The 13,024-nt window shown below is 46.2% G+C and overlaps 1 protein-coding gene across 7 annotated transcripts in view; it reads left to right on the top strand.

Annotated features, from left to right (window-relative positions):
• LOC128412024 (zinc finger protein 420-like) overlaps positions 1-13,024 on the top strand; it is a 278,283-nt gene that overhangs the window by 215,003 nt on the left and 50,256 nt on the right. The window lies entirely within an intron of this gene.

Raw genomic sequence — 13,024 nt, 5'->3', positions numbered from 1 at the left:
ACTACAAGTTCCACATTGTTGACAAGGATTTCCGGAATAATGCCTTGTTTCGCTCTCATGAGCTTCATCCATTGTACATATTCTAAGTAAATAAAGGAATATTGTTATGTACTGAGTTGAATAGGATCCAAATGCAGCAGTCTGATTGGTCCTAGAACAATGCAGCAGTATGATTGGTCTGCAGGAGCCACCCAATCCAGCTCCAGGTGAAAGTGAATCCACAACCTGATTGGCCTACAGGAGAATTCTGGAATTAGCCAATCACGTGCAGCCCATTGTGTAAATAATGTATATAAAGCAGATACTTTGAGGGGACTTTCATTCTTCCTCACCACTATGAGCTGAATAAAGAGCATGAAATCCACTCTCGACTCTTGAGTATATTTCAAATATAATGTCGTAATTCAACATATTTTAACAAATTAAAATTATATAAACAATTGTGCTATAAGAGTACATACAATATATGAAGTATCAAGATAATGGAACTTATAACATAGTGGTTTCTGCAGTGAACAACAACTGTCACAATGTAAGATGATATAGACAGGCGCAGCATTGATTTTAGTTACAAGTGACACCAATCTGCAGCTACAGATAGGTAGCCGTGTTGGTCTGCCATAGTCAAAACAAAAAAAATTTTTTCCTTCCATGTTATGTACTGAGTTGAATAGGATCCAAACTGCAGCAGTCTGATTGGTCCTAGAACAATAGGATCCAAAAGGCAGCAGTCTGATTGGTCCTAGAACAATAGGATTCAGAATGCAGCAATCTGATTGGTCCTAGAACAATGCAGCAGTATGATTGGTTGGCAGGAACCACCCAATCATGCTCCAGATAGAAGTGAATCCACAACCTGATTGGCTTACAGTAGAATTCCGGAATTAGCCAATCATGTGCAGCCCATTGTGTAAATAATGTATATAAAGCAGATGCTTTGAGGGGACATTCATTCATTCCTCCTCACCACTATGAGCTGAATAAAGAGCATGAAATCATTTTGCGACTCTGAGTATATTTCACTGGCGACGAAGGTGGGATCCCGCTGAGCTGACTGCCACACACAGCACCGCAGCACCGCCACCTGCCGCACCGCTGCCTCGCACCGTGTATCCAGGCTTCAGCTCCGGGACACAAGGAACTCAGAATGGCAACCGACAGCAGCTTCTCACCGTTCAACCCAGCATCTGGAGACTGGGAAGCGTACGCCTCCCATTTCACCTTCCTCCTAGAAGCCAAAGGGGTCACCGAGAAAGAAGACGCCAAGAAGAGGGCAATATTCTTCAGCGTCTGCGGAGAGGAGACGTTTGAAATCGCCCGGGCTCTCCTTGCGCCTGAAGACGTTGCTACTGTTCCATATAAAACAATAATGGAACAGCTGAAGGGGCACTTTTCGCCACAGCCCTCAGTGGTGGCTCGTCGAAATGCCTTCTACGCAAAGCGGCAAGCCCCTGGGGAAACCATAACTGGGTTTGTGACGTCTCTCCGCCAAGCCGCCCGGTTCTGCAACTTCTCAGAGCTGGAGAACATGCTTCGGGACCGCCTCGTCGGTGGCCTGAAGGATGAGAAGCTGCAACGACGCCTCTACGCTAAGAAGAACCTAACGTTCCAGGTCGCTCTGGAGGAGGCCCTGGCAACGGAAGCTGCCGAGAGGTCAACGCAAGAGGCACATCCGAGCCAGCCGTCCCAACCGAGGGTCCACCACAAAGACCTCACCAACGACTCAGGATCCAACCGGGAGGAGGTGCACCGAGTACAGCAGCGCACTCAAGCAGCCCACATACCACAGCTGCCTCGACGAGAAGGAGGGAACTGCGCAAGCTGTGGAGAAAGTCACGAGAGGAGGACCTGCCGTTTCCGCAACGCAGAGTGCAGGCAGTGCAGAAAATTGGGACACATCGCCCGTGTGTGTCGGGCTCGGCCCACCCGATGCCAGGCATCAGATGACCAATCCAAGAGCCCCAGGTCCCGGGGCCCAACGCACCAAGGCAACTCGACGGAGCTCACGGACTTCCAGGTATACCAGTTGCCCCACCCCAACGTAGAGAAAATTTATGTAGAGGTACAGATAGAGGGGGCCCCATGCCGCATGGAGCTTGACACGGGTTCAACTCTATCCATAATCTCGGCAAGGACCTTAAGGAAACTGTGTCCTACTGGGGGTCCCAAGCTCAGGCCGGCCCCATTCACCCTCCGGGACTTCCAGAAACGTAAGGTCCCCACAATGGGGGTGGGGACCTTCAGGGTGCAATACCGAGGGCGGACGCGGCAACTGGACTTGCTTGTGGTCAAGGGCCCCTACATTAGCTTACTGGGATTGGCATGGTTTGGACCACTGGGGCTAGCCGTCACCGGGGTGAACCACACGAGCTTACAAGTGGACGTGGACGCCATATGCAAGGAATTTCCGGGGGTTTTCGATGGGAAATTGGGACAGTATACGGGCCCCCCCATTGCTCTACAGCTTGACCCCGCAGTACGACCGGTCAGGCTCAAGGCCCGCCGGGTCCCGTTCGCCCTGAAACCCCGTATAGACGAGGAATTGGACCGACTCGTGGAGCAAGGAGTGCTGGAGCCGGTGCCTAATGCCCCCTGGGAAACCCCAATCGTCACACCCGTCAAGCCTAATGGTTCGGTCCGCATCTGCGCAGACTACAAATGTACCATAAACAAGGCCCTCACGGCCCATGCATACCCAGTGCCAGTGGTCAGCCATGTCCTTGCCACCCTGGCTGGGTCGAAAATTTTTGGCAAGCTGGACTTGGCCCAAGCATATCAACAGCTGCCAGTAGATGAGGCCACAGCAGAGGCACAGATGATGGTGACGCACAGAGGAGCGTTCAGGGTAAAGCGGCTGCAATTCGGTGTCAGCGTGGCACCAGGCATATTCCAGAATCTAATGGACTCTCTACTTAAAGGGATTCCTGGTGTCACCCCCTTCTTCGATGATGTGTTGATTGCCGGGCCCACACCAGAGGAGTTTGAGGACCGCCTCCGCACCGTTCTGCATCGTTTCCAGACGGCGGGTCTCAAGGTGAAGCGGGAAAAATGTCTACTAGGAGTGCCTCAGGTGGACTTTCTGGGATTTATGGTGGACGCAGAAGGGGTCCACCCGACTGGGGACAAGGTACGGGCCATTTGTGATGCCCCAGCGCCCAAGAACAAGACTGAACTTCAGGCCTTCTTGGGACTATTGAACTTTTACCATTCCTTCCTTCCCCACAAGGCGGCGGTAGCGGAGCCCCTACACAGACTCCTGGACAAGCGGGCCCCTTGGGTGTGGGGCCAGCGCCAGGAGGCCACATTCCAGGCAGTCAAGGACTTGCTTGTCTCAAACTCGGTCTTGGCACACTTCGACGAGAGGCTGCCGGTGGTGCTAGCATGCGACGCCTCGCCCTATGGCATTGGCGCTGTCCTGAGACACCAACTCCCAGATGGAAGAGAGGTACCAGTGGCATACTTTTCCCAGACACTCAACGCAACCGAGCGGAACTACTCGCAAATCGACAAGGAGGGTCTGGCAATTGTGAAGGGAGTAAAAAAATTCCATGATTTCTTGTACGGGCGGCCCTTCACCGTGGTGACTGACCACAAGCCGTTACTTGGCTTGTTTGCCCCCGAAAAGCAGACCCCCCAAGTGCTGTCTCCTCGCGTCCTCAGGTGGTCAATTTTCCTTGCCAGCTACCAGTATGCACTGATTCACCGCCCTGGGAAGGCGATGGGCCATGCGGACGCCCTCAGCAGGCTACCACTACCGGAAACAGGCCCCGACCCAGCACCAGCACAAGAGGTTATGAGCCTGGAGCTGCTTCCCGAGCGCCCCATTCAGGCACAAGAAGTTGCACACCATTCCAAGAAAGATAGGGTCATCTCCCGGGTCCTGGACTGGGTGTGGAGGGGATGGCCCAGCAGCAGCCCCGGGCCAGAATTCGCCGGCTACACAACCCGCAAACATGAACTGTCGGCCCACAAGGGGTGCCTGTTATGGGGAAGCAGGGTCGTTGTTCCCCAGCCCCTCCGCAAAAGGGTCCTCACAGCCCTACACGAGACACACCCAGGGGTAGTAAGAATGAAGGCCCTTGCCAGGAGTTATGTGTGGTGGCCGGGGATCGACGGAGAGGTAGAGGCCTGGGTCAAACACTGCCAGGCCTGCCAAGAATCCCGCCCAGATCCCCCAAGGGCCCCAGTCCAGTCCTGGGAGTCCGCCCGAGCACCATGGTCACGCCTGCATGTGGACTTCGCTGGCCCCTTTCAGGGGAAAACATTCTTCATAGTGGTGGACTCCTACACCAAATGGCTGGAAGTCGCACTGGTACCGTCCACTTCTACGTCCGCAGCCATCCGAGTACTACGCAGGCTGTTTGCAACCCACGGGCTCCCTGACACTCTCATCTCAGACAACGGGACTGCATTTACGTCAGGAGAATTCCAAACCTTCACAGCGCAGAACGCCATCCGCCACATCCGTTCGGCGCCATTCCACCCTGCCACCAATGGCCAAGCAGAACGCATGGTGCGGACCACCAAGGACACCCTTCGCCGCATGACGCAAGGGGATTGGGAGTACCGCCTTGCCACATTCCTTCTAGCACAGCACAGCACCCCCAGCTCAACGACTGGCCGGAGCCCCGCTGAACTACTAATGGGTCGGCGCCTTGCAATCAGATTGGACCGCCTTCACCCCGATAGAGCTCAGGATGAGGTAGTGGTGGGGGAAGGCAGGAACCCCCGGACCTTCGAGGCCCAGGACCCAGTGTACGCAAAGAATTTTGGGGCAGGCCCTGCATGGGTACCCGCCACAGTCACCAGGGTCACTGGCCCCGTGTCGTATGAGGTGCTAACAGATGGGGGGCAATGCTGGCGCCGCCACTGCGACCAGATACGGCGACGATTCCCGGGAGAAAACCAGGAGGAGGAGGACAGGTCAGAGGAGTCCCAAGGGAACAGTGGGGCAGTGAGGCCCATAGAGCAGCAGGGGCAAGCAGGAGAGGCAGAATCAGTAAATACAGAGAGGACCTGTGAGGCCGAAAGGACACCGGAACCAGGACCACGACTGAGCGAGCTGGTTGCGCCAGACCAAACAGCCCCATCACAGCCAGCATCCTTGGAACACGAGCCAGAACCTGAACCCCGGACCAGGGAACACCCCAGGCCGCAACGCACACGTAGGCCGCCGGCGTACCTTGAGGACTATGAATGCGACCTCCCGGGCAGGACTGGAACTTAGAGGGGAGGGGTGTTATGTACTGAGTTGAATAGGATCCAAACTGCAGCAGTCTGATTGGTCCTAGAACAATAGGATCCAAAAGGCAGCAGTCTGATTGGTCCTAGAACAATAGGATTCAGAATGCAGCAATCTGATTGGTCCTAGAACAATGCAGCAGTATGATTGGTTGGCAGGAACCACCCAATCATGCTCCAGATAGAAGTGAATCCACAACCTGATTGGCTTACAGTAGAATTCCAGAATTAGCCAATCATGTGCAGCCCATTGTGTAAATAATGTATATAAAGCAGATGCTTTGAGGGGACATTCATTCATTCCTCCTCACCACTATGAGCTGAATAAAGAGCATGAAATCATTTTGCGACTCTGAGTATATTTCATTCCAGTAGCACCTTAAAGACCAACTAAGTTAGTTCTTGGTATGAGCTTTCGTGTGCATGCACACTGTGTATCTGAAGAAGTGTGCATGCACACGAAAGCTCATACCAAGAACTAACTTAGTTGGTCTTTAAGGTGCTACTGGAAGGAAAAAATTTTTTTTGTTTCAATCTGCAGCTGTAAGGTTTTCTTCTTAAAGTGACCCTTTTAAAACAACAAATGTAAAACAAACTTTATACATACACAGGTTTGTTAATTTGTTAAAATATGTTGAATTACGACATTGCATTCATTTCTGTTACTTAGAATACGTGCAACGGATGAAGTCCAGGAGGGCGAGTTCCATGACTACATATGAACATGGACCACCCATGAAGCCCATTTTTACTTTTGTTTTCTTTTTATATTTTTACTTTTTTTTTGTATTTTACCAGATAATAACAGTAGAAATTATATGGAAATGTGATAATAATATTGAAATGAATAAAATGCTTAACTCGCCAAGATTTTTAGTGATTGCAGCTTCCCAAGAAAGGTCCGTATAGTTAAAGCCATGGTCTTCCCAGTAGTGATGTATGGAAGTGAGAGCTGGACCATAAAGAAGGCTGATCGCCGAAGAATTGATGCTTTTGAGTTATGGTGCTGGAGGAAACTCTTGAGAGTCCCATGGACTGCAAGAAGATCAAACGTATCCATTCTGAAGGAAATCAGCCCTGAGTGCTCACTGGAAGGACAGATCCTGAAGCTGAGGCTCCAAGACTTTGGCCACCTCATGAGAAGAGAAGACTCCCTGGAAAAGACCCTGATGTTGGGAAAGATGGAGGGCACAAGGAGAAGGGGACGACAGAGGACAAGATGGTTGGACAGTGTTCTCGAAGCTACAAACATGGGTCTGACCAAACTGGGGAAGGCAGTGGAAGACAGGAGTGCCTGGCGTGCTCTGGTCCATGGGGTCACGAAGAGTCAGACACGACTAAACGACTAAACAACAACAAGAAAACTCAAGGAGATTCTCCCCTTTTTGGCTTTTACCTCTTACCTTTATAACTTTGTCTTTAAGTCCCAAAAGTCCTGCCCCCTCAAGATATGCAACTGATATTTAATTAGTATGTTGTGTGTTGTGTGATATTATGTAGGAAAGCTAAAATGTGTTTCACAGTATGTTATTTCCACAAAGGGGGGACCCATTTTTGTGTATAATTGTTTTTATGTTCAATGTATAGTGTCTTATTGCCTGCACACCAATGGAGGATTCTCATGCATTTTAAGCTTTCTAATAGATCAGGCTATTGCGGAGTCCAGTATTTAGATTAGATCAATTTAGGACCACATTTCCTTGTTCCACCTGGCACTCTGCAGTGTGCCAACCTTCTCTACCCATTTTTAAATGGTTTTAAATTCACTTCACCAAGAAAAAGCTTCAGGATCCATTAAACAGCAGATACATGAAAGTGCAGATACATGAAAGAGCTGTTTGAAGAATCGCTGTGTCGTCTGATATGTTCGCCCACAACTTAACACCAAGAATGAATATTGACATCCTGGGCATCAGCGAACTAAAATGGACGGGAATGGGCGAATTCAGTTCAGATGACCATCATATCTACTACTGTGGGCAAGAATCCCGTAAAAGAAATGGAGTGGCCCTCATAGTCAACAAAAGAGTGGCGAAAGCTGTACTGGGATGCAATCTCAAAAATGATAGAATGATCTCAATACGAATCCAAGGCAGACCTTTTAACATCACAGTAATCCAAGTTTACGCACCAACTACTGGTGCTGAAGAAACTGAAATTGACCAATTCTATGAAGACTTACAACACCTTCTAGAAATGACACCAGCGAAGGATGTTCTTCTCATTATAGGGGATTGGAATGCTAAAGTAGGGAATCAAGAGATAAAAGGAACAACTGGCAAGTTTGGCCTTGGAGTTCAAAACGAAGCAGGGAAAAGGCTAATAGAGTTCTGTCAAGAGAACAAGCTGGTCATCACAAACACGCTTTTCCAACAACACAAGAGACGATTCTACACATAGACATCCCCAGATGGGCAGCATCAAAATCAGATTGATTATATTCTCTGCAGCCAAAGATGGAGAAGCTCAATACAGTCAGCAAAAACAAGACCTGGAGCTGACTGTGGCTCAGATCATCAGCTTCTTATAGCAAAATTCAAGCTTAAACTGAAGAAAGTAGGAAAAACCACTGGGCCGGTAAGATACAATCTAACTCAAATCCCTTATGAATACACAGTGGAAGTGAGGAACAGGTTTAAGGATTTAGATTTGGTGGACAGAGTGCCTGAAGAACTATGGGTGGAGGCTCGTAACATTATACAGGAGGCGGCAACGAAAACCATCGCAATGAAAAGGAAATGCAAGAAAGCAAAGTGGATGTCCAACGAGGCCTTACAAATAGCGGGGGAGAGAAGGCAAGCAAAATGCGAGGGAGATAGTGAAAGATACAGGAAATTGACTGCAGATTTCCAAAAAATAGCAAGGAGAGACAAGAAGGCCTTCTTAAACGAGCAATGCAAAGAAATAGAGGAAAACAATAGAATGGAAAAAACCAGAGATCTGTTCAAGAAAGTTGGAGATATGAAAGGAATATTTCGTACAAAGATTACCATAATAAAGGACAAAAGTGGTAAGGACCTAACAGAAGCAGAAGACATCAAGAAGAGGTGGCAAGAATACACAGAGGAATTAATTATACCAGAAAGATATGGATGTCTCGTACACGCCAGGTAGTGTGGTTGATGACCTTGAGCCAGACATCCTGGAGAGTGAAGTCAAATGGGCCTTAGAAAGCACTGCAAATAACAAAGCCAGTGGAAGTGGTGATATTCCAGCTGAACTATTAAAAATTTTAAAAGATTGTGCTGTTAAGGTGCTACACTCAATACGCCAGCAAATTTGGAAAACTCAGCAGTGGCCAGAGGATTGGAGAAGATCAGTCTACATCCCAATCCCAAAGAAGGGCAGTGTCAAAGAATGCTCCAACTACCACACAATAGCACTCATTTCCCACGCTAGCAAGGTTATGCTTAAAATTCTACAAGGCAGGCTCAAGCAGTATGTGGACCGAGAACTCCCAAAAGTGCAAGCTGGATTTCGAAGAGGCAGAGGAACCAGAGACCAAATTGCAAACATGCGCTGGATTATGGAGAAAGCTAGTGAGTTCCAGAAAGACATCTACTTCTGCTTCATTGACTATGCAAAAGCCTTTGACTGTGTCGACCACAGCAAACTATGGCAAGTTCTTAAAGAAATGGGAGTGCATGATCACCTCATCTGCGAAATCTCTGTGTGGGACAAGAAGCTACAGTTAGAACTGGCTATGGAACAACTGATTGGTTCAAAATTGGGAAAGAGTACGGCAAGGCTGTATATTGTCTCCCTGCTTATTTAACTTATATGCAGAATTCATCATGCGAAAGGCTGGGCTGGATGAATTCCAAACCGGAATTAAGATTGCCAGAAGAAATATCAACAACCTCAGATATGCAGATGACACAACCTTGATGGCAGAAAGTGAGGAGGAATTAAAGAACCTTTTAATGAGGGTGAAAGAGGAGAGTGCAAAATATGGTCTGAAGCTCAATATCAAAAAAACGAAGATCATGGCCACTGGGCCCACCACCTCCTGGCAAATAGAAGGGGAAGAAATGGAGGCAGTGAGAGATTTTACTTTCTTGGGCTCCATGATCACTGCAGATGGTGACAGCAGTCACGAAATTAAAAGACTCCTTCGTCTTGGGAGAAAAGCAATGACAAACCTAGACAGCATCTTAAATAGTAGAGAGATCACCTTGCCAACAAAGGTCCGTATAGTTAAAGCTATGGTTTCCCCAGTAGTGATGTATGGAAGTGAGAGCTGGACCATCAAGAAGGCTGATCGCCAAAGAATTGATGCTTTTGAATTCTAGCACTGGAGGAGACTCCTGAGAGTCCCATGGACTGCAAGAAGATCAAACCTATCCATTCTTAAGGAAATCAGCCCTGAGTGCTCACTGGAAGGACAGATCCTGAAGCTAAGGCTCCAATACTTTGGCCACCTCATGAGAAGAGAAGACTCCCTGGAAAAGACCCTGATGTTGGGAAAGATGGAGGGCACAAGGAGAAGGGGATGACAGAGGACGAGATGGTTGGATAGTGTTCTTGAAGCTACAAACATGAGTCTGACCAAACTGGGGGAGGCAGTGGAAGACAGGAGTGCCTGGCGTGCTCTGGTCCAGGGGGTCACGACGAGTCGGACACGACTAAACGACTAAACAACAACATATGAGAGTGACCTAAAAAATCTTATAACAAATCCCCCCTTTGGGGTATAATATGTCTAAAACATTGTTGCCCCACAAATAATAACATGGCATGTTGTAAATGGATGCCTTCGTGTAAATCTTAAGAGACTTGCATGTCAGGCCTCTTAAGGCTATTTGCAAGTGTAGCAGTGCACATAGCTGGACATAGGATATCACATAAAAAATAACACATGTTGCATTTTGTTACTAAATTACTTGTGGCATTCTAGCACTTTGGGAGAAACATTCTCCATAGTGGTCTCTGCGGGAAGGTCAAATAATGAGTGAAAAATGCAGTTTGTTTTGTTTCTGCCTTTTTTGTGTGTTCTCAGGTGTCAAAGCTAACATATTACCAAGGATGATGTTTTTATTTCAAAGTATCCCAATACTAGGAGGAGATAAATGTTTTAATAATTGGAAAAGAGATTTGGCTAAATTCGTGTGGTCAGGGGAAAAACTAAGAATAAAACACAAAATTATGATAGATAAGAAGGAGAGAGGAGGATTTGGCCTCCCTGACATGGAGTTATATCATGATGCGGTGGGTCTGACCTGGTTAAAAGAATGGATCAAATTAGATGACTCGGATGTATTGGATTTAGAGGGAGTAGAGACGAGATTTGGATGGCATGCCTATCTAATAGATGAAAAAGTCAAAGTGCATAAAGGCTTCCTAGGGCATATAGTCAGAAAGTCTATATATAAAATATGGGAGAAATATAAAAGATTCCTAGAACCGAAAACTCCTTGGTGGACATCACCAGCAGAAATTGTCGCAGTGAAAAAATTAAATATGAAAGAAAACTGGGCTACCTATAAAATGGTATTAAAGGAAGAAAACGGAGAATTGGAATTAAAGGATTATACAGAAATTAAAGTTACAGATAGGTAGCTGTGTTGGTCTGCCATAGTCAAAACAAAAAAATTTTTTTCCTTCCAGTAGCACCTTAAAGACCAACTAAGTTAGTTCTTGGTATGAGCTTTCGTGTGCATGCACACTTCTTCAGATACCTGGTATCTGAAGAAGTGTGCATGCACACGAAAGCTCATACCAAGAACTAACTTAGTTGGTCTTTAAGGTGCTACTGGAAGGAAAAAAATTTTTTTTTGTTTTGACAGAAATTAAAGCTCATATTAGTGATTGGTTTCAATATATTCAAATTAAGTACAGATTAGCGAAAGACAAAAGTTAGGATTTGAAAAAGAAACATCAAAATTCGATAAATACTTAATACAAGAAAAATCAAAAAATATATCTAAATTGTATAATCTGATCTTAGAGTGGGAAACAAAGGATGAATTGGTTAAAGCATCAATGATCAAATGGGCGCAAGATATTGGGAAAAATATTATGTTTGAACAATGGGAAAAATTGTGGAAGGAAGATATGAAATTCACTATGTGTTATATATTGAAAGAAAATTATCTCAAAATGCAACACAGATGGTATTTAACACCTGAAAGAATAGCAAAAATGAATAAAACTTGCAGCGATGTCTGCTGGCGATGCAACACTGGAAAAGGTACTATGATACATATATGGTGGAATTGTTTAAACATCAAACAATTTTGGGAAACAGTATATAACGAAATGAAAAAAATGTTCAGATATTCATTTAGGAAAACACCAGAAGGTTTTTTATTGGGAATAGTACCAGGAAGCCTAAAGGAAGAAGACAAGACCTTATATTTATACGCAACAGTAGCCGCAAGGCTGTTGATTGCGAAAAATTGGAAAAGTGGTACTGTACCAACAAAGATAGAGTGGCTTGCCAAATTATTGGACTACTACAATATATCCAAAACAATGGGAGAAATTGGAAGGATCTCAAAAGAGAAGGCAGACAGGGACTGGAAGGTGTTTAAAAGATACTTGCAAAACTATATTGAAAAATCAGAACTCCTATTAGAATAAACAAGTTTCGTTTCAAATATTGGAATACTAAATAAGATGGATAACAATGTGTAATAGAAAAAGAAGTATGAAATTAGGTTAAAGGTGTGTGAAAGAAAGTAATAGAAGTGGAAAGAAATTGCAATTGAGTAGATTGGAAGTCTAACACAAAGGGTGAGGGGTGGTGGGTGGTGATGGGAATTATCTGTGGGATTGAGTGTAGGTATGTTGTAGGTATGTTGTATGTATGTAGGTATGTTGTATGAAATGTATGTTTATATGTGTATTAATGTTGAATTATTTTAACAATAAAAAAATTAAAAATTAAAAAAGAGAGAGAGAGGAAATCTCACACGATGACTAGACCTTCTCAGGTTAAAGATGAACCACTGTTTACCATTGGAACTGGTTCTCCAAAGAGTCCCGAGAATGAACCAGTAAGCAAAGAGGATCAGTACCTCATACGCAGGTCTGAGGGGGTTACAAAGGGCGTACCACCTAAGAGGTATTCCAAAGAGTTTGCTAACTCAGCTGTTGCATGTGTTACTATTGTTGACAACTCAAGACAGGTTACAGGTGTGTCTAAGTCGGAGACAAAGACACAGCAGGGAGTTGCTAAGCGTAACATTACATTCCCTAGCCAAGGTAATGCAGAAGCACTCATTCCTTGGAAAACAGACAACCAGAGAAGTACATTGGGGAAACCAGTGGCGGGTAGTTCCAAGGATGGAACTGAAACAACAGGGGATTGTTATATGTATAACAACTGTTTGTTTTCTTCTCTGGACCAAGCTTTGTCAGCAGCTAACGAAGAATCATATGGGGGAGGATGTCAGCATGTGAGCTCATCGCAGCTGCAGACATCCAGCTTGTTGATATCATGTGATGGAGCTGACTGTGGGAAACAGCGTTCCAGTCAGTTCACAGAGCAGTTCACCGGAATTTGCTCAGAGTGTAATATGAGACCTTCCTCTTGTGATTGTACAGGAAGTCTTACTCACTTGTTTGCCGATGTTTGAAGAGAGCAGACATGTTTTCTGTAATGCTGAAGAGTCAGAAATAAAACCATGTAAATAGACGTTTCTGACCTATCTCTTTCCTCTGCCGGGGGAGCAGGAAAGAGTGGGTGTGCTCTTCCCACGCTGGGGAGGGTCGCCTATAGAGACCTAGCCTGTGTTTGCTGGGGAATGCAGCCAGGGAGGTCACCGGAGATCAAGACGGG

This window comes from Podarcis raffonei, chromosome 4, assembly GCF_027172205.1.
Source record: "Podarcis raffonei isolate rPodRaf1 chromosome 4, rPodRaf1.pri, whole genome shotgun sequence".
NCBI classification, from domain to species: Eukaryota; Metazoa; Chordata; class Lepidosauria; order Squamata; family Lacertidae; genus Podarcis; species Podarcis raffonei.
Note: the sequence above shows the minus strand (reverse complement) of the source record. Positions and strands in the feature narration are given on the sequence as shown.